Genomic DNA, 21,897 nt, shown 5'->3' on the forward strand with positions numbered 1-21,897 from the left:
ATAGTCCACACCAATCCATCTAATCATACTGACTCAGAATACTCAACATAGACAATCCACCCCTGAATTCAGGGTCCTCAACACACGTTCTATCCCCTCCCCATTCCTTGTTGACTCTGACCTACTTTTGTCCAACGTGTCCTGCCAGTCTCTTTGCTACTTGACTGCACTTTTTAATTTTTACCTTTGAGTTCCAGGCTGCGCCTAGTGATTTCCAGAGAAACGCCAGACACTTGGCTCATCAGGAGGGGCGGTGAGGATTTCAGAAAGCTGTTAAACTAACTCACTTTCAGATAGTGAGTGGCTGTTGTGCGCATTCCTTCTAGATCTCTGCCATGCCGGCTGCATCCACCCCAGCAAAATAACGTAGCTCCTCCAACCACCTCTGCCTCCATTCATCTGGGTTTCTGCTTTCAGTGACACTCAGATGCTGCTGAAGGGCAATATATATATATATATTTTAATTGAAGTATAGTCAGTTACAATGTGTCAATTTCTGATGTACAGCGCAATGTTCCAGTCCTTCATATTCACATATATATGTATGAATTCCTTTTCATATTTTTTTACTAAAGTTTATTACAAGATATTAAATATTGTTCCCTGTGCTATACAGAAGAAATTTAGTTTTTTAGCTATTTTTATATATAGTAGTTAATATATGCAAATCTCAGTCTCTGATGGGCATTTTTAAAGCCACATCTGGAACCCTTGTTGCAGAAGTGTCTGAGAAATATATTTTCGACCTCATAGACTTTTGGTTAGGAAGTTGGAATAAAGGCTGACCTGGCTCACCTAACTTGTCTGCCTTTGTGAGTAAAGAGGTCTGGAGTTTCAAGTCCCAATGAAATGTCCCGGCCCTTCAGTAGCAAACTCTTAAAGCAACCAAAATGCTCCCGTCTACCAGAGCATGACTTGTCCTTAGACACTGCTGGACATAACCACCGATGTTGTCTAAGGCATCGTCTTCATCTGGTGCACACTTTCTTTAGATGTGTAATATCCTGATTAACAGGACAAGCTAGTTTGGATTCCCAAGGCCACAGGCAGCCTTCTGCCTGACTTTGGAGTATATATAGTCCTCTCTCAGATCAGCTAGAGCTGTCTGGTGTGTGCTTTCCCAGAGAATGTGGGTGCAGTGCTCCCCACCAGAGTCCTACCAGTTGTTTTATTGCAGGAAGAGAGAGAGTAAAGGAGACAGAACAGGAAGTTCTTGTCCAGCCTCAAACACAGTCACCCCCGTCCAGGGCTCTTGCTCTGGGACACACAGCAGTGCAGGTCAGCAGCGATGTGGCCCCGGTGTACTCCAAAACATGGTGTGGTTTTACTGGGCTATCTGTGTCTTTCATGGGCCCTGCAAAGTTCTCGGCTTTGTGAAATGGGGAACTAAGGAACTCCCACCCATGGCTGTAACTCCCAGGGTTTGCACCCTTACGGGTTTTGAGGATTTGCTGGCAACTCATTCTTTTTCACTGGGTCATTTCTCGGTTACACCTGCAATCCTGTGACTTCCTTATCAGAACTGCTCCTTACGTTCGGGATTTAGTGAAAGATGCCATTTTAGCCTGTAAGTTCATGTTCAGGGAGGAGGAGGAAGAAGCATAGATCAGAATTGCTGTTTTGCTTTTTTTTATTATTGTTTTCATAAGCCGTCTCCTGTTGTCGAATGGACACTGAGCTAATGAATGACTGTTACACTCCCATTTGAAAGATGAGAAAAACGACACTCAGGGAGAGGAGGCAAACTTCCTGAGTTTCCAAAGACCAAAAGGGATGAGCACAGAATAAGATCCCTGCAAATTTCTTGTCTGTCATTCGCCTTTAGGTCAATGACAGAGTGCCGTGTGTAGTAGTAAAGTTGTAACGTGCTTTTAAAAGGGTGCAGATGTTCTTGTTTTGTTTATAAAATCACAGTGTTTTGTCTGAGACTCTGAAAAAGAGAAATGGGTTAGTAAATGTTGGTTTCTCATCCTTGGTCCTTCCTCCCCTTCACAGATATGGACCCTTCCATCTGTAGCAGGAATAAGACAGCCCCAGCCTTGCCGTCTCATGAGATCAGTACTCATTCATTTCATTCCTGCCCACCAGTAGGTGATAAAGCACAGCGAGATTTTCATGTCCTGCTTCACTGATTCTTGTGAAATTAGGTGTTTGAAAAGGGAAGCTGCTTTTTTTTTATATAAAGTGCAGTAATTTTCCTAGCAGAGAAGGAAATTGAGGATTTTCTTCATTGAAAATCAATAGAGATTTCAAGAGCATCTGTATTTCTGATGCATAGATTAAAATGACAAAATCTAGAGGGATTACCGAAACACAAGGAAGATACCAAAAGTGTCTTTAAAGAGCTTTTCTAAGACTGGGCTTTTAAAGAGACTGTTAGTTGACAGAGACCCTCTTCTCATCCATAGTCCCTCTCCTTAGGTTGGAAAGGGCCAGCGCTTCCCATGTGTGCAGTTCTGGTGCTTCAAGTGAGTTGTAGGGTAGGGCGGTGCACGTGGTGCTCCCTTCAGTTTGTCCATCCTAAGTAACCCCTGGCAGTCAGAGGGCGAGTGTTTTGCAACAACGTGAACCATTCACCATGCTCTCCGTGGTGTGTACTCATCTCAGCTCATCCAGGCTCAGGTGATGGCAGAGCAGAGAGTGGTGGCAAGAGGTCAGCCATGAGTAGCAGGAAGCAACTGGAGTCAGCTGGGGCCCAAGTGGCTAGGAGTTCCAGGTTGAATTCCCAGGACTTCCCACAGCTCATTCATTCAGCTAATACTTCTCCAGCACCTGTCATGTGCTGGTGCTTCATTGTGAACAGAACCAAATCCCTGTCCTCATGAAGATGACGTTCTAGTGGACATAAGAAATGATAAACGCAGAAGCAGATCCAGGTCAGGACACATGAGTGCTGTCTACTTTGGAGTGCACAAGGTGAGATCCTTTGGGAAGGAATGTATGATACAGGAAAATGTGGGGGAGAGGATGGCCGTATCCCAGGTCTTATTTGGGTCCCTGAGATGCACCTCGTGATGTGTGGGTCCTTGGTTTGCACAGGAACGAATCCAAGAGAGAGCCACAATTCAGTAAATGTAGATTTATTCAGAGAGATATATACTCCACAGACAGAGTGGGCTGTTTCAGAAGGCAACAGAAAGGCCATGAGGCGTGAGGGTTGGGTGCTCCAGTTTAAAGGAAAAGTAGATACACACTCCACAGACATAGTGTGGGCTGTCTCCCTCAGCAGAGAGAGCAGCCACGAGGTGTGGTTGTTAGTTTTTATGCACTCAGTATCTTCATATGCTAATAAGTGGGAGGAATATTCCAACCACTTTGGGGAAGGTGTTGCGATTACCAGAAATTGGGCCACCACTCACCCTTTGACCTTTCATGGTCAGCCTTGAACCTGTCCTGGCACCTGTAGGAGTGCCATTTAGCATCCTGCTGTATTTCAGTGAGTGTGTATTGAAGCTCAAGTTCTACTGGGAGTTGACTTTTCCACCGTCTCGGTGCTAATGGCTGTGCCAGTCTTTTAATGGCTGTGCCCTGCCCCCTTCCCTCCTGTCTCATGAAGGAGCTCTGGACTGATTGCACAATTGCAGAGCAGGGGACAGAGTGGAAAGAACTTTATAAGTGGAAGGTGGAAGGCAGTGTTGGTAGTAGAATTCTCAAGTCAATTATAAAGTAAGGGTCTTCTGTTTGCTGGGATTACCTGGTGTCACATTAGGGAGCTGTGAGCCTTGGGGACTTCAGTGAGTGGGTGGCTCACTGTATATACTGTGTTGCTTCTTAGGCGGCTCGAGAACAGTTGGCTTATATGTGACCCATTCACTCAAGCAGGGGTCTTTTTGGGGATTTTCTGCACTTGAGGCTAACATGGGTCACATGGGGGGGCAGGACCGGCCAGTCACAGCTTGGTCCACAGTCACCTAGTGCCCTCGTGGCTTTCATCCCATGGATGTGTCACCTCCCTCTCAATGGGGACAAGGTCAAAAGTGGTGGGGCAGCTTCTCAGTGGCGAAGGCATTGCTCTCCAGACCCAACACTCAACAGCATGGACCCCTGGTTTTGGCTACAGTCTTAGCTAGATGAGGCTGTTGAGTAGCTGAGCTCATGAGACGTGGGTGCCATGCTTCCACCCTCACCAAGAGCTCTACTTTTGAAGATTCTGATCAGACAGCCACAAATACTCCCTAGCCCATAAACAAGGAACAGTCCCTTTCACTCGGGGTAGGGCACACAGAAGGAGAACGGATCATCCCGAGAGCAGGAGAGGCCAAATCAGTCCTGCCCTCAGGGGTCTGAGAGACGAGCCAGCTCAGTTCCTCTTACTAGTGGTTTACTTGGAGGATCTGGGGTATTTTGGTGACCTGCAAGTGTCAGGAAATAGTACACGAGGGCTTTGTAGAATTTCTGGTCCGGTGTTAACTCACCCCATTGTAGCTGTCGTGCAAGGAAACAAAACTTGGTGGACAACAGGCCATGGCCTCTGCTCCCTGGTGGAGCCAGGAGATTACAATGTTAAGAACGACTGCAGGGGCATCATTTCTATGTTGAGAGGCCAGATGGCCTTACATATCTCTCATGCTGGATGCCTAAGTTGCAAAGGGAAACTGGATTTCATCCAGCTCTCCAGCCAAGGAGGAGACCACAAGTGGCCTCCCCCACCAACTGTGAGCTCTTTGCCTCCACTGACAGCAGCATGTATAGCAAAAAGCTGGGCTGCCACCTGCGTTTCCGTGTAAACATCCGAGTAGCCACAACAATGGCCTCGTGAGCGATGGTGTGCCCAAGGAAGCGCTATGTGGGGCAGAGGGAGGAGTGCCGGGGTCAGACGCCGGGAGGGCAGGCAGGCAGTGAGGACATCTGTGCAGCGCAGATGCCATGGAACTGAGCCAAAGGGAGGCTGGTTTTGGAGCAGGGAGCCTGGGCAGTGCCATGTTGTTCGTAAGAAGATCCTGGGCTCTGGATCCAAGAAGTCATTGGCTTGATTCCTGACCTCAACCCTCATCTTGGGCAAATGTTTGAAGCTTTCTGTGCCTCTGTTTCTTGGTGTCCCAGTTGGGGACAATAGTAGCAATTACTTCTGAGAGTCAGGAGCGCCTTTATAGATGTCATTTCATTACGCTCACATCAGCCCACAAGCACGGTGCTTGGTCCCCCGTTTTACACGTGGCAGACGAGTAACTTTTAATCAGTAATCACGCAGCTAATAATGGTCATAATCAGCATTTGAATTTGATCCCTGTGTCCAGATAATTTCTATTCTCACTCAGTATTACTGGAAAACTAGTAAAGTCAGAACAAACACTGCTGGGAAGTGGGTGCTTGAAACATGTTTGTCATCTTTGCCATTGGGGAGTGTTGAGTTCACATTCCTCACAGCACTTCTGAGGCTCCCTGCGTCTCCGGCTGCCCCTGGTGGGGTCTACAGGGCTCTGGGCAGCTTCTCCTTGTTCTCTAACCCCAAGGCTCTCTGCTCTCTGCAGGTTGATTCTCAACCCTGACTGCTCGGTAGAGCTAGTGTCTAAAAACAAAAAAATGTGGGGAGGGTACGGCTCAGTGGTAGAGCACGTGCTTAGCATGCAAGAGGTCCTGGGTTCAATTCCCAGTACCTCCATTAAAATAAATAATGCTCAATACTCCCCACAAAAAGAAAAGAAGTATTTAAAAAATAATAAACAGTACAAAGGCCCCACTCCAGGCTGTGGTGCACTATTTTTTAAAGGCTCCCAAATGCATCCCATATGCAGGAGGGTGAGAGCTATCCCTATACACTTCTTGTGAGCTTGTCCACTCACACCCATTAGCCTCTTGAAACAGTAAAACTACTTGGCTCAGCCTAGAACTTTCTCCCGATTTCTAGAGTTTTATTTTCCTACTGCACATCTCTCCTGGAGCCCACAGGAACTCAGCCAGAACTGAATCAGTTGTCTCCTCTCATGACTTGCCCCTCTTCCTGCCCTTCTTTTTTTTTTTTAACATTTTTTATTCATTTATAATCATTTTACAATGTTGTGTCAAATTCCAGTGTTCAGCACAATTTTTCAGTCATTCATGGACATATACACACTCATTGGCACAATTTTTCTCTGTGATTTATCATAACATTTTTTGTATATTTCCCTGTGCTATACAGTGTAATGTCGTTTATCTAGTCTACAATTTTGAAATCCCAGTCTATCCCTTTCCACCGTCTAACCCCCTGGTAAACACAAGTCTGTATTCTCTGTCCATGAGTCTATTTCTGTCCTGTATTTATGCTTTGTTTTTGTTTGTTTGTTTGTTTTTGTTTTTTAGATTCCACATAATAGCGATCTCATATGGTATTTTTCTTTCTCTTTCTGGCTTACTTCACTTAGAATGACATTCTCCAGGAGCATCCATGTTGCTGCAAATGATATTATGTTGTCGGTTTTTATGGCTGAGTAGTATTCCATTGTATAAATATACCACATCTTCTTTATCCAGTCACCTGTTGATGGACATTTAGGCTGTTTCCATGTTTTGGCTATTGTAAATAGTGCTGCTATGAACATTGGAGTGCAGGTGTCATCCTGAAGTAGATTTCCTTCTGGATTCAAGCCCAGGAGCAGAATTCCTGGGTCATATGGTAAGTCTATTCCTAGTCTTTTGAGGAATCTCCACACTGTTTTCCACAGTGGCTGCACCAAACTGCATTCCCACCAGCAGTGTAGGAGGGTCCCCCTTTCTCCACAGCCTCTCCAGCATTTGTCATTTGTGGATTTTTGAATGACGGCCATTCTGACTGGTGTGAGGTGATACCTCATTGTAGTTTTGATTTGCATTTCTCTGATGATTAGTGATATTGAGCATTTTTTCATGTGCTTTTTGATCATTTGAATGTCTTCCTTGGAGAATTGCTTGTTTAGGTCTTCTGCCCACTTTTGGATTGGGTTGTTTATTTTTCTCTTATTGAGTTGTATGAGCTGCTTATATATTTTGGAGATCAAGCCTTTGTCGGTTTCACTTGCAAAAATTTTCTCCCATTCCGTAGGTTTTCTTCTTGTTTTATTTCTGGTTTCCTTTGCTCTGAAGAAGCTTGTAAGTTTCATTAGGTCCCATTTGTTTATTCTTGCTTTTACTTCTTCTAGGAGAAAATTTTTGAAATGTATGTCAGATAATGTTTTGCCTATGTTTTCCTCTAGGAGGTTCTTGCCCTTCTTATTTCAGGGAATGGCACTATAATTTAGACACTGCCAAAGCCAGAAAGCTGGCCGGCATCTTTGACCTCTTCCTGCCCTTCCATCACACCTGTGGCCAATCCGTCCACCTGCTGAAATGTTTTCTTCTCTCTCCTCCTGGCAGGGCCTCAGCAGGCCTTCACATGAACCTGCCAATAGTCCTCCCTGCCTCTATCTTGTCTCTTTCTAGATCACTTTGCATGTCTCCTCTACCTTGGAGGCACACAGAGTCCTTTGTGATGTGCCCCTGTGATCTCTCCACCTGGTTGCCTCACCTGCCTCCCACACCCTGTGCTCGCTTCTAGACTATTTGCAGTTCCTGGAAGGGACCTGGCTCTCTTTGGCCTCCCTCCTTTGCATGTGCAGCTCCCCAGGGAGAAATGGCCTTAACATTATAAGTTCACCTGATCAATTCTAGGGCATCTCAGAGCTCACCACAGTGGTTCTCTCCTCTGGGAGAGCCTTGGCTACAGTTCCGGCTCCCTGCCCCGAGCACCCTCTGCTGACTGTTATCCAAGCCCTCTTAACACGCCTCCTCAGCCATCATTTCACAATGAGTCCTGTGCACCTAGGAGCTCCCGGAAGCAGGGACTGTGTCTTTTTCCTCTTTATTCTCAGAGCATTGTAGAGACTCAGGTACAATGGTGGAGGACACAGTGGTTATTCTGCAATTTCTCTAGAGTTGGGGCCTAGGGGTAACAGTCTGGTGGGAAGAAGGGCTTAGGGGATTCACCCTGAAGCCACATTTTCAATTAACATTTCATGTTGTTTTTGTCTACTATTTAAAGTTACGAGTCTTAAAACACAATGACGATTTCTAAAAATTACATTACCGATGATTGAGAAAAATGGCAGTTTTCCATATTTAAGAATATTATTTTAAGTTTGTGTGACTGGGGTGGTGGAAAATAGAAATGCAGGGGCTACTAAAGCATTCTCATCCCCTTCCCCACCCTCAGGTCCTTCGGACAGAAGAGACAGAGGGATGTGAGGAGAAGGCTTGGATGGTGAACCGTGCAGTGCTTTTAAATTGTGACAGTTACTTGTGCTTTTTTTTTTACTTTTTTTTTAATGGAGGTAATGGGGCTTGAACCCAGGACCTTGTACATGCTTAGCACGTGCTCTATCACTGAGCTATACCCACCCTTCCCCCCGATATTTGTGTTTTTAGTGGGCATAATGTGCTGGTAGCAGGTACTTTAGCATCAGATACAGTCACCTGCCTCTGACCATCACGTTAATACCTTTCCCTTGAGCTAGAGAGCTAGTCTGTTTCCAAACGTTCAATAAATTATCTACATTTTCTTTTTTCTTAAACAAAAGGTATTAACTCATTTTTTTCTTTAGTATCGCCTATAAATAAAATGTGATTTTATTAACCATTTACCAAAGTGTTAAGTGTAATAAATATTAAGTACAGATTTCTGAAGCATCAGGCATCACTGAAGATCCACATTCTGCTGTTCTGTCTCTCTGTTAGTCACCTTACTTTTGGAGTTCTGGAAGCGGTGCCAGGCAGAACTTGAGTACAAATGGGAGACGGTTGAGCAGGAAGAACAAGTCTGGCCAGAATAGGAGGCGAGGTGTCCCCACGTGGAGATAGATGAGATTACCCAGGAAAAGCGGGCGCTGTTTAGATGCACTTTATTCTGTTTACTTCTGGACTTGTCAGCCTTGGCTGCGTGTTGGAATCACCAGGGGACCTTAAAAAATGTTGGTGCCTGGGTTCCATCACTGCAAACTCTGATTGTACTTAGTGGCCTGGGGGCGCATTCTGGCATAGGGAAGTTTTTAAAGCTCCTCTGGTTATTCTAATGTGCAGCCAAGTTGAAGGAGCACTGCCTGGAATGGTGGACACAGAAGAGAAGTGAGGTCCTTCCTTCATAATAACAGTAAAAAGGGGGAAAAGAAAAAGACTGGTATAAGTGTATATGAAAAGAGGCATTGATTTGTATCCTTTCATGACACCAATAAAAAATGCAAAATATAAATTAGCTGCAATGACATAGATGTAGAAGGAAAGACAAATTGGTTTTTATAGTTGACTCCCATTTTTTTAAATGCGCCTTCATTATTGTGGCCTCCTTTTCATCATAGACTAGGTGCCCCTTTGTCTTGAACTAAGTCCCGGTCACTGCTCCCCCTTCCTACTGGGATGTGCACAAAGCAGCATGGCTCTCATCCTAAAGTCAGAGAAAGGGTAGAAGAAGCAGGGAAACATTTGTTGAGGTGCCATCAGTGTTTGAGCAGTGTTTGAGCTAGTCATTTTACATAACTGGAAATGTAAATTTATTGCTGCCACTCCTGCTGCAAAATTAAAAAAATAAAACTGTATATCTTTGTATCAACATTCCAGAGCTATGAAAAGATGATTTTTGAGTCATTTGTATTATTGCTTCTTTCCATCAGCTGAGATAATTTAGAGCTGATGGTGCTTGCAGTCAGCAGCAGCAGGACAGTAGGTTGTGAGAATGAATAACTCTTGGGAAAAAAATGCTTTTACTAGGAGTATCTGAAAATGTCTCCAAATATAGATTTAATAAATTGAATCACAGATCTACAGAATGTTGGCACTGAAAAGATATGGAGGGAGCAGGTCAAACTCCTCTTTTTATAAATGGAAAAAAATGAGGTTCAGCTACCAATAGAAAGTGACATTTGTCTTTTACAATGTAATAAGCTTCTAATAATCCCCATTATGAATAGTTCCCATTGTTTACAACTGAAGATGGGGGTAAAAGCATATGTTGGTGAAAGACTGTACATTCAGAGATGAAAGCTGAATCTTAGACAAAATTAGATGTTCATAATGCTTTTGAGTCCTGAAAAACAAAAACTTATCATATTGGCAGCATACAAAAAATACTGAAGAGAAGTTTTTTGGTCATTTAAACTGCCAAGTTTAAATTTAATTTTGCAAGCTAATAAGTTTAAATTTTCATTGGGACATGCTTGTTGAAAAATTGAAGATGAAGACTCATTTAACTTTATCATTCTTCCTTATTTAAAAAATTGCCTTATTTTTTTTTAGTTTTTTATTTGAAGTATTTTACTTTACTTGAGAAAGCATGCTCCATTGTTTAGAGAGGCCAGCGTTGTGGTAGTGAGATCTTGCGAATGAAGTTGCCTAAATTCATATTTGAACACAGCAGCTTGCTTCCTGAGTGATCTTGGACAACTTAACTTCTCTGTGCCATAGTTTCCTATAAAATAAGAATAAGAGAGTTGCTTCTTCATGACAGTGGTAAGGACGGGTCGAAGTAATGTATAGAATCTACTTGGAAGGCTTCCTGGCACAGAGGAAGGGCCATGTACTTAGTTACAGCTATTATTATACTATATCTGGTTTTATAATCCAGTTAAATCTTGATTCTTGCTGATTTCATCTCTTAAAAAATTCTAAATATAAACTCTAAAATGGAAACTCTTAAACTTCATAGTTGTAGCTAATTAACACATAAATCTCAACCAAGAAACACACAGTGGACACCAGTTAGCTGCAGACAACTGTGATTCTTTCTGTCCTGCACAGACCCTAAGCTGTCACTACCTTCACTTCTGAAATCAAAGGCAAGCTAAGGAATAGAGCTTTAAATCTTGGCCTCATCAGGTGCTCAGACCATGGCAGGGAAACAGTTTACTGTTCACATGTGCATTTTCAAAAAATAGTATTAAAACGAACACTGTACATATTTTGTTGTGTGTTTGACATCGTTAACAGAAAAGAAAAGGAAAAAAAACAGGAAAAAACCCATGCATTTACAAACAAGGAGGCTATGTCTGAAATTTTTTTTTATATTATGTTTAGGATTTACTGACCAGTTAGGAGAAATATCATTTCATTGGTGTAATCCCTTGATTGACTAAACTTGTTTTTTTAATTAGGAAGAAGAGCGTGTTCCCTTTACCACCTGGGGAAAGTGTATACATATAACCCTTTGCGCAAGTGCTCTTTTTCTGGGTAAGAACCTGCCACAGACTTTTAAAATCTAATGTGAAATGCTGAGAAATCTGAAAGTCAAGCTGGGAACTATGTAGTCTCATAGAGGAAACTTTTTCCAGAGAACATCTGAGCCAATGCAGGGCGCCGCTCTGGAGGTTCCACAGTCTCTTCTGCTCACAGTGCTTCCCCCAATTCTTTTCACCTCATTTGTTCAAATCAGATCAGTGGTTTAGGATTCTCCAGGGTCTGATTAAGAGACCAGATGGAGGCATTAAATTTCTAAAATTTTCCAAGTGTAACAACCTAGGTAAAATGTCTAAGAATAGCCTAACAAAAGGATAGTAGGAACTATCAAAAAATAAAAGTAAAAACTACTGAAAGATATAAAAGGTGCTTTAATCACATGATTCTAGATTAAAAGATCATATCTCCAAAATATCAGAAGTTATAAAATTGATTTGGGTTTATTGTGAATAAAATCATATTAGTAATATAAAAATTAATAAGATAATGAGAGTTTTACTAGTTCAAGAATAGCCAGATTATAAAATAAGGCAGGAAGTCCAGATATGGGCTCTGATATCAATAATAATTTAATATAAGAGATGGAAGGCATTACAAATCAGGGAGATAAATAAAGGTTATTCAGTGAATGAAACACTTGTTAGCTACTTGGGGGAAAAGAAAAGATTGAAATCATACAGTGAACCATATATTGTGATAAATTCCAGAAACATTTAAAAAGTAACACAATTAGAAAAAAAACTACAAATAAATATGGATGAGTATACAACCTCTAGATGGACAGTAAGTATCAGAGGAAATTATACAAAGATTTCCATGCATCAGAGCATCCTAATTTTAAACAAAACACCAGAGAATGTTATTTGCTTACAAATCCGACAAGGGGCTAATTCCTTCAATACATAGAGAGTTCAGATCACTTCAAAGGTAACATCAAAATATCTCAGAAGCGTAGAAGGCAGAGAAGATGAACACACATTCGCAAAAGAAAAAATAGATGTCACACTTCAATGGTAATTCACTCAGTGCACATCAAAATGAAATAGTTTTCCACTTCTCAAGTGACACAACTCTGTTTATGAGGATGAATTGCCAGTGATCACCAATCCCATGCCTAGGTTACTGGATAATTTTTGTGAAGTATGGTTGATTTACAATGCTGTGTTAATTTCTGGTGTACTCCTCAAGCCTTCTTAGAAAGCAGTCTGGCAGTTGATATCAAGAGTCAAAAATATTCATATGTTTTAATCCACTAATTCAGCTTTGAAAAACTTTTAATCAGGAATTATTTCAAAATGGCAGGGAAAAGTCAGTATGGATGCAAGTCACAGACATACTTTTATATGTGTATATATATATATAAAATCTCAGCCAAAATATTCTTCCAACTCTTCACAAAGTAGAATAGTATGCAGTCATGAAAAAGTGTGTCCATGAAAATATTTTATGACATGTCAAAGTGTTGCGCTTATGATAGATTGGAGAATTAAATTAATATATAAAATGATTTGTAATATACAAACAATGCACCATTCTGAAGGAATTATGTCTATAGGTTGAAGCATTATTCTTATTTTATTTTTTATTCATTTTCAGAGTTGGAGTCTTTTGATTGTAGGTGACAAAATCAATCTCCAATGTGTTTAAACAACAACCAAGAAATGGGGATCCATGGGATTTATTGGTTCCTGTAAATGAAAACCTCAGGTCTGAGGTCTGGCTTCAGTCAAGGAGAGATACTCTAGCCCAGATGATGTCAAGGGCTGCTTTTGTCCTGTCTTCATTCTGTGTCCAAAGATGTCTCAGCATGATGCTTCTAGGCACGCAGTATCCCAGATCATCCATCCAAACCAAGACAGGTCTCTTTTGGCAGCTTCCTCTCTTGATAGAAGAAGCTTATGTTTCACATGGGCACCAGCATGTATCTCCTCACATAATAGTGGCTCTTCCTGGGTTATTTGCCAATTCTCCAATCATGTGCAAGGCCAATACAATGAGGGGTATTATTTGTCTTAAACCAACTGAGATCTACTTCTGGTGCTTCAGAAAGAGTGGGTCAATCGAGGTTAAATCACAGGACTAAAAACAAAAGGGAGGTTATTTATCCTAAAGCAAGTTCTGGGTCCTCTTCTAAGACTGGGGACAGATCCAGGACAGCAGTTCTGTCCACTACTGAGTACTTTCAAATTTTCTTTAATGAGCAAATGTTAAATTTATGATCAGAAAAGATGATAAATAAGAAGAAACTTGAGGAAGGAGAACGGAAAGCTTTCCTGTTTCTTAAGAAATAGTGAACCCATTAAGTGCTTGGAAGAAAAATGGAAATGTGTCAAGTTTGTAAAAGTTCTGAAATGAATTAGAATTGATTTTACAGACCATGTAGGAGACAGTGCTATACAGTTAGTGTGTCTTTGGGCTCTTTGAGTATTTCAGTACTTTCACTTAATAGTTGCTTCATTTGGGGCAAATTGCAACATCTCCATGTGGCTCTATTTCCACATCTGTAAAAGAGATATAATATTACCTTCCCCACAGGGTGATTGTGAGGATTTTGAAAAATAGATGTGTGCTGAAGCAATAGTAAGTATTTACGCATTCTTAACTATTATGTTTACTTAATACATAATTAAAAAATTACTATGGAGACTTTTAAAAAATGCATACTATTTAAATGGCCTATATGAGCTGTACAAGAGAGGAAGGCTTAATATACCTTCTATAATACATTTTTCTCAGCCTTAACTAATTTTCACATTTAATCACAAACACACCAAAAAGTTATTCCTTTCACAAGCATGAAGACTTAACTGTGAAGAAAAGGATGATGAAAGAGAGTAGAGGAGAAAATAAAATGCTTTCTCTACAAACTGATGGCTTAAAAACTAAGAAAAAACACCTTTTTAAGACTTTGGTCACCATATTCATAGCTTATACTTAGGTAGAGTTTTTCACATGCCTGCGGTTAATGTTCCAATTGTTTTCACAATTAGTAAATAATTGACTCATCACAATAGTCCTATAAATTGCTATTATTATCTCCCCATTATATGGGTGAGGAGATTGAAGCCCCTAGAGGTTAAGAAATTTGCACAAGGCCCCACAGCTAGCATCAGAGCTGGGATCCAGATACAGGAGTGTGGCTCCAGGAGGGGCTTGTAAACACTCCCTCTGCTCTCCCATGCAGGTGCAAGCCAGCCGCCTGCTATTACTGTAAATAACATGATGTGGTTCACTTAGTCCTGAAATTCACATTCTTTGTAGCTTTCTGTCTGGGGCACCCATCAGGAGCAGCCAGGGACACTGAGTACATGCTTCTGGACTATGACCAAGAAGGTAGATGGAAGGAAAACTGTTTAAAAATGGGATCTTTAATGTTCATTCTTCAGTGGCCAGAAAAAAAACCTGCCTAGTGAGGAACTGAAACCCTATTAGCCACGTGCAAATTTTGCTTCAGACACCCCCGCTGCCCTTGGGTCCACACAGTCAAAACTACTGTGGATTAGGGACATGAATCTTGTGCAAATGCAGGGAGTAGGAATACCTGCCATTTCAAGATCTCAAGGAGTATGAAAAGCATGTGAAGCTTTCATCAGCAGAGACCTGCTGTCACTCCCACTATTTCCCTCAGGGCATGTCCACAGCTTCACTGGTCCTATTCAGAATGAAGACGACAGCTAGCACCTGCTGACCCCTGAATCAGTGATAGGTTCTCCCTTGAAAGGAAGCATATCCCCTTCATGGGTTACAACTAGTTCATAACCTAAGTAATTCTACAGATGTAGAAGGGCTACTTTCATTTGTTCTGCTATCACAGACTTCCCTCCAAAAGATCATGCCACCAGTTACCCCATTTTCACCCATTAAAATATACTTAACAGGCTTCCTTCTTTAGTGCAGTTTTAGGTTTACAGAAAAATTCACAGAAAGTGGAGTTCCCATATATTCCCTATGCCCTGCACACAGCTGCTCCTGCTGCCAGCGTGTTACATTAGTGGATGCACTCATTCTTTTTGACATCTTTCATTCCTCCTCCCCTAAAATTTAACATGACTGATATTCACGTCTCTTATGGCATTTACGTGCGATTTATATCACTTCTCACGTTTATGTGAAGTTTACAACACATGCATGTTTTCTGTTTAAGCTGGGTTGGGGGCAAGTTTTCTGTGTAAAAATACGATCATTAGTGAGTCTCATGCTGCTGGGTTCTTGGGTTGTCAGGTCCTGTTAACCATTGTTTCAGTTATTGGGATCATTGTCTACGGACTTTCAGTGTTCATTGTATTTCCTGCAAAACTTCCCAAGAACCTGAATGGAACAGACCCAATCCAAAAGTACCTGACTGTGCAGGTGGGCCACGCCCATCACTGCTTCCCATATCAGTTTTATCATCATGGTGACCCTGAACGCCATATATGAGAAAGTGGCAATCATGATGACTGACTCTGGTAAGCTCCTCCTGCAGCTGAGATAATTTCTACACCAGTTTTAGAACCAGGTCAAAACAGAGACTATCTTTTAGGCACTTCAATTGCAGTACATTACAGTCTTTAGTTAACTTCAACTGCAAACCTATTTTCTCTAGCCTATATGAGAAGTGAATTAGCTCCATTTTTGCATTAGTAAAAGGGACAAAGGAAGCTTTAGAATGTCCAAGCTCTGTGTAAATATGTCAGTGCTTAATAATAATTTCAATTACATTAGATAATGTACCCTGTTGTTGAAAGTAAATAGTCTCTGTATTGCAAATAAGTGGAAGAGGGTCGTGGTTCCAGTGGCAGATTTGCTTGCGCGTTACGGAGAGGACAAGTAATCACACTGTTATGTGTCTTCCCCCCATGCTGTTCCTGTTAGTGTAACTCCATTCTCATCAGCTGCAGCTTCTATAATAAATGTTTCTTCTCTCTGGCTTGTATCCCACCCAGCGGCTTAGCGGCCTAAGTTAAGTGCTTCCAACACATTGCATGTGGCTGGGTGGTCCTCCCAGTGGTCTGCTCAGTGGTCATCTTCTGAAAATACTAAGACCAATTCAAATTCTGAACTAGGAGGATGACCCGTTTTATGTTCCCCAAATGCTTCTAGCAAGTTGCCCCGTGTTTTGTTTGTCTTCTTCAATAGTCCTACCTTACTGCCTTTCAGGGAGACAAGAGAATATTATCTAGCAGGATGTTTAGAAGTAGCTTTCTTTCAAATTACACCTAACAGAGGACAGTTCTTTCCCATTGGATACTGTTGTGCTTATAAATTTTAAGGAACAGGTGACTTTTTTTTTTTTTGCCTTGTGGGATATCACTTTCTTAGTGGGAGAAACTCTTACAACAGTGTGTACAGTTGGAATTAACATAGTGGATATGTTAAGAAATTCAAAACAGCTGGTATGAAAACAGTGTGAATTGTGTGTGTGTATGTGTGTATATATGTATATATATATATATATACACACACACACACATATTAAATGTGTTAACTCATGTGTCCGTGGCTTTGATTAGGGTCTCAAAGCCGTTCACAGTTTTACAGACTTACCTTTTCTTTATTCTAGCTGCAGAGCTCCCAAGGACCAGACTGACTATGAGAACAACCCAGCCATGAAGGTGTTCTTGTTCCATTTTGTCAACTACTACTCCACGTGTTTCTACATCACATTCTTTAAGGGCAGATTTGTGACTTATCCATGAGATCTGGTGTATTGGCTGTAAAAATACAGAAATGAAGAGGTGTGAATACAGCTTTGTGTTCTGACAATCTAACCTGTTTCAGGTTTTCTCTTAGTTGCCCAATGAAGAGTGTCTTTACTCTCTGCTCCTTAGATTTTTTTAGGCATAAAATAATGACTTTATTTCATGTTAGAGCTATCTAAAATTTAAATGAGATTTTCTTTCTAATATTCCAGTGTGACCCATGTGATGTCTCCTTGAACTGATGACACAGCTGACAATAATCATGGGAGGACAGCCCATCTGTAATAACATACAAGAGGTGTTAATTCCATGAGTACTCAGTCATGTGATCTTGGGTGGGTGAGAATGGCCCACCCACCCACATCATTTTCCTGCATGCCCATCTCTAGAACAGTGGAGACTCTCTGCTTATTAAATCTCTCCAGATAAGATGATCCAGCCAAAAGTATAAACGTACCTGATGTTTAATAATTATGTTTAAATACCTTCCTTTTTATGTTTAACATAAATCCCCAAGTGCTATAGTCTCTGCTTATTAGCCCACCACTGGGGACTGACTGATCAGAGCCCATTGAGAGATGGCCCTTTTTGGGGCCATGAACTTAGTTTTCCCACAATTTCCTGCAAATTTCTCCTCCTTTTATATATGCATTTAAAAATCCATAACAGGAATTTGTTGAGTGCCTAGTATGTGCTAGTCACTGTATTAAATGTTGTACATATATGTATGTGTGTGTGTGTGTGTGTGTGTGTGTGTACAAGTTAATCACCCAAACAATCCTTATTCTTATCTTCCTTTTGCAAATGAAGATCCTGTGGCTTAAAGAGGGTAACTGATATGCCCAAGCTCTCATTGCCAATAAGAGACCACTGTGGGACTCAGATGTAAGACACTATCTCTCTGAATCCATGTTCTTCTAAGAAGAGACTCTCTTAGGGTCCTAAGGCACAGGGTTACATAAAGTTTTAAGAGACACTTGTCTAAAATAATAACAACAGAGGTTTTGACTTACTGTTCTCTTCCTAAAATGAGAAAAGCAGATGTTAGCAAAGGTCACACTGTCCTTTTGATTTTCACATAAGCCCAATCCCACATCAAAGTGGACAGTCCAGTGTTATCTGCAATTTCTGAACATTTCAAGGAGCTTACTCTATTCACTTTCTGTTGCTGTTGTAACAAGTATCCCCAAACGTCATGGTAGTAGGAAGAGAAAAGAAAAAGTCTCTACTAAACAACGCAAATTTAAACTTGTAGTTTTCTTGAATGCAGAAGCCTGCTGAAGTCAAAGTGTTGGCACGGCTCTTTCTGAAGGCCTCAGGGGAACCTGTATCTGACTTTTCTGGATTCCAGAGACCACCTGCGTCTCTTGGCCTGTGACCTCTTTTCTCATTCTCAAGGTCAGCATGGTTGTGTGCCTCTGACTCTGAACCTGTGGTCAGATCTCCTCTCCTCTCTCCCCTCTTCTGCCTCTTTCTTCCTCCTTTAACGACCCTGGTGATTACACTGGGCCCAAATCTATAATCCAGCTGGTCTCTCTTAGAGTCAACTGGTTAGCAACCTTAACCACATCTGCAACCATAGGCCCCCTTTGCCAGGGAATCTGACCTCTTCCTATGTTCTGGGGATAAGGACATAGACATATTGGGGGGGAACATTTTTCTGCCTACCACACTAACCATTTTAAGATAATTTCTGGCTTTGAGTTTCTGTTTTCATGAAACTGTTGAACTCTCTTCTGTCTTGCCTTCCACACCAGCATTCTGCTCCTGGCCAACCTAACTGCAGAGCTCGCCCCTCTCTGTGGTGTCCCCCAAAACCACTTACACAAGCAGGTCTTACTGTTGTTTGGAGAATGGGGGAGAAATTCAAACAACTTGAATTTTGAAATAAAAAACCTCCATCATTTTAAAATCTTCCATGCCACTATAAAAATATTTATTTTTTTAACTTTGCTTTTTAATTTTTAAACTATTTTAAACTTTGTAACTTTTTTAAACTTTATTTTTTCTTATCATCCTTCATTGTAGGCTCCAGAAACCTGCTCTTCTGCCCACCGCATCCAAGTTCCCTTTCATTGTTTCTCCTCCCTTCACTAACCTTCCTTCTCTCTAGCTTATTACCAAGTTTCTGTCCATTCTCTTTATAGGGCAGTTAAATTATTTTTTCTTTCTTTCTTTCTTTCTTTCTGTTTTTGCAGAGTGAACACCTTTGCGTGTCAGTGTGTCCTTCCACATTTCTTCATAATGGCTTCATCTTTCAGCTTCAGTATGGATTACTGGGGTCTGTCTTGAAACAAAGGCATTTCCCTTGTCCCCCAGCTCACCACGCCCCTCAAAAAAAGATTCTGATCTTCGCTGTGAAATGAATCTTCTTTTTCCCTACTGTGCAGTAGACAATCCGTACCCTGAGCTCACAGTCAGATATTTCCAGAGAAGTAAAAGTAGGTCATGTGCAAATAATACTACTTTTCTCTGTGAAAAGAAATACAGCAGATAGAGGAAATACTTAACTCAGATTACTCAAAAGCATTTCCTGAAGGAAATAAGTAAATTATTTAACAATAAATTTTGTTGAATCTGGTTATCTGTGAGCTATTTTTACCAATCAAGGAGGATATATTTCCGAAACTGGTACTGAGCAATTCATGTGAAATGAAACTTGCTCACATGAACTAGTTTAAAGTAAAGGATGCATTATAGTATCTGTGGTCTGTTTATACCTTCGCTTAAATAAGCACATTGTTCTAGGTTCCAGTGAGCTGAACTTTGCCTCCATGTATTTCTACTATGGGCTAAAATATTTAGGGAATTTATTTTGAATTTTGTTTCCCTTTTTTGAAAACCAGGAATTCTGAATTGTAGCCAAGTTCAAGGGTGGCTTGTTTTTTCCTCACTGCCTCTTCTCTTTGTATAAGTGCAGTTTCCTTCTTAATTTTTCATATAAAATCCTACCATACCAAAGATCTATCAATTACTCTTGCTGCACCAAAACTATACCCATTCTCAAAAATACATAGGAAGGGAAAAGAAAACTTATCAAAATTAGCTACTATTTTCATGCTATTTGAATATGTCTAAAGGAACATAATGAAATGAATTTCACCATATCTCACCTGCCTCCACCCCCCCAATCCCATGTGGGGTTCTTGAGTAGGATTCTGGGAGCAAATGAAGGAAAGTGATGCCGTGATCCAGGCTCCCTCTGGGGTCTCCCCAGCACTTGGATTGGCACTGGTATAAAGTAGGTCTCAGTCCGAGCCAGCTGAGTGAGTGAGTGACTCACAGGCATCGAATGTGTAAAATCAGTGAATTAACAGCATTCTTTGTAGGACTCAGAGAATAAGCTGAGTGCCCTGTGGCCTTCCCAGCCTCACATACTATTTTGATGTTGGGGTCATTTCTGGGAATGTTATTCTGTACTGGACAAAAGGCTAGTACAATTCCAGGGTTAAGCAACTTTCCTAGGGAAATTTTATGATAAAATATTAAGAAAAATAGTTAAATGCCCCAAATGACATAGCATTGTCCTTTGGTGTTTAGATAATGTATGGCTGTAATTTTCTTACTTTATATGTTTTCTACATTTTCCACTATGTGTATGCACTACTATATAATAAGAAAAACAAATGTTTAAAAGAGAAAATCTCTCTTCTCCAGATATGATTTGGTTAGAGGATGAGTCAGATACATATAATAAGAGAATCTTATTTACATGTGTCCATAATTCACTCTTTAAATTCAGGAACAGGAAACTCAGGAATGAAATAGATTAAGAGAATCAAAGATACTTGTATTCAAGATTAGCAAGTAGGAGTGTCCTCAACAGAAATGGTGATAATCAATAATGCAGGGATTAAATGTGATAATGAAGGTACAAAGACAACATGAAGTAGAAAATGCCACGTGGCAAGCACAGAGTAAAGGGCAATTTACTATGATTATGCCAATATGTGTGGTCAATTCCCAAGCAAATGATTGTGTAACCCCTGCTAGAGGGAGAAAGCTTCCAGCCTTGGCTGAAGAGGGGGGAGGATCCAGTGTCTGTATTTTCTAAAATGTCTACAGTTGCTTCTCATGTGCAAATTGATATCCCTGCACGAGAACCATAACCCAACAGAAAACCCAAAAGACCGAGGACAATGATGGGTGGACGACAGCCCAAGCTTTTCTGCCACAGATGAGTGGTTCCACTCAGGAAGACTGAGCAAGAGGCTCAGAGTCTTAGCTAAGGACAAGCAAGTCGGGACTTCTAATACGACCTAATGCCATCGACAGGGGAGGGCATTTCAGCACAAGAAGGGAGCGCCAGGTGATTTAACATGGAAGTTTCACCCTGGATCCATACAGTGATGGATTTGGGTCCCGGAGGGTAAAAGCCCTGCTTCCCTGTGGCATGGACCGGATTCCACAAATGCTGAGACAGGAAGTATGAGGCAGAGAAAAATTCCCCCAGGAGAATCCCGAGTCTGGGTGCCAGGGAGGGTGATGGACGAGCGTAGTCCCAGCGCCACCCGCACCGCAGGGCTCCGAGTGGCTGTGGAGCTGCGCGCCCCCGGCCGGACCTCAGACCTGCCTGCAGCGCTCCGGGCTGTGGCCTGGGGAGCGGCTTCAGCAGGAGGCTGGCCCCGTCATTCTCGTAGGTGCTGCAGTGACCCCCACCCCTGTGGCAATGGTGATCCCAAGCCAAGGGTCTAAGTGACTTCAACCCTATTTACAGGTGGCCACAGCCGGATAGCCAGTGCTGCTCAAAAGGAAGATCCCACATGGGGTTTTGCTGTGTCAGGGGGGTTGCTAATACCTGGCCTGCTTTGAATCGTTTCATCGTGACAGCAGTCTGGGCAGTGGAAGTTTCATCTCTCAATTTTATTTCAACTTTTTTTGTTGAAAGTATAGTTGGTTTACAATATTGTGTTAATTCTTGGTGTACAGCATAGTGGCTCATATATATATATATATTCCTTGTCATATACTTTTCCACTAAAGGCTATTAAAAGTTATTGAGTGTAGTTCCCTGTGCTATACAGAAGGATCTTGTTCTTTGAAACAAAAATTACTAAACAAA

General features: G+C 41.5%; 1 long non-coding RNA gene across 2 annotated transcripts in view; it reads left to right on the forward strand.

The window, feature by feature from the left end:
• LOC140695034 (uncharacterized) overlaps nt 1-17,141 on the forward strand; it is a 37,005-nt gene extending 19,864 nt beyond the window's left edge. The window contains exons 4-5 of one of the 2 annotated variants that reach the window (XR_012070724.1): nt 16,697-16,871; nt 17,048-17,141. This is a non-coding gene — a long non-coding RNA (uncharacterized lncRNA). Of the gene's footprint in view, nt 1-11,072; nt 11,149-16,696; nt 16,872-17,047 lie in introns of those variants that run through there. The other variant, XR_012070723.1, reaches the window with a different exon arrangement.
• The last annotated feature ends 4,756 nt before the right edge of the window (nt 17,142-21,897 follow it).

This window comes from Vicugna pacos, unplaced genomic scaffold (assembly GCF_048564905.1).
Source record: "Vicugna pacos unplaced genomic scaffold, VicPac4 scaffold_124, whole genome shotgun sequence".
Lineage (NCBI taxonomy): Eukaryota > Metazoa > Chordata > Mammalia > Artiodactyla > Camelidae > Vicugna > Vicugna pacos.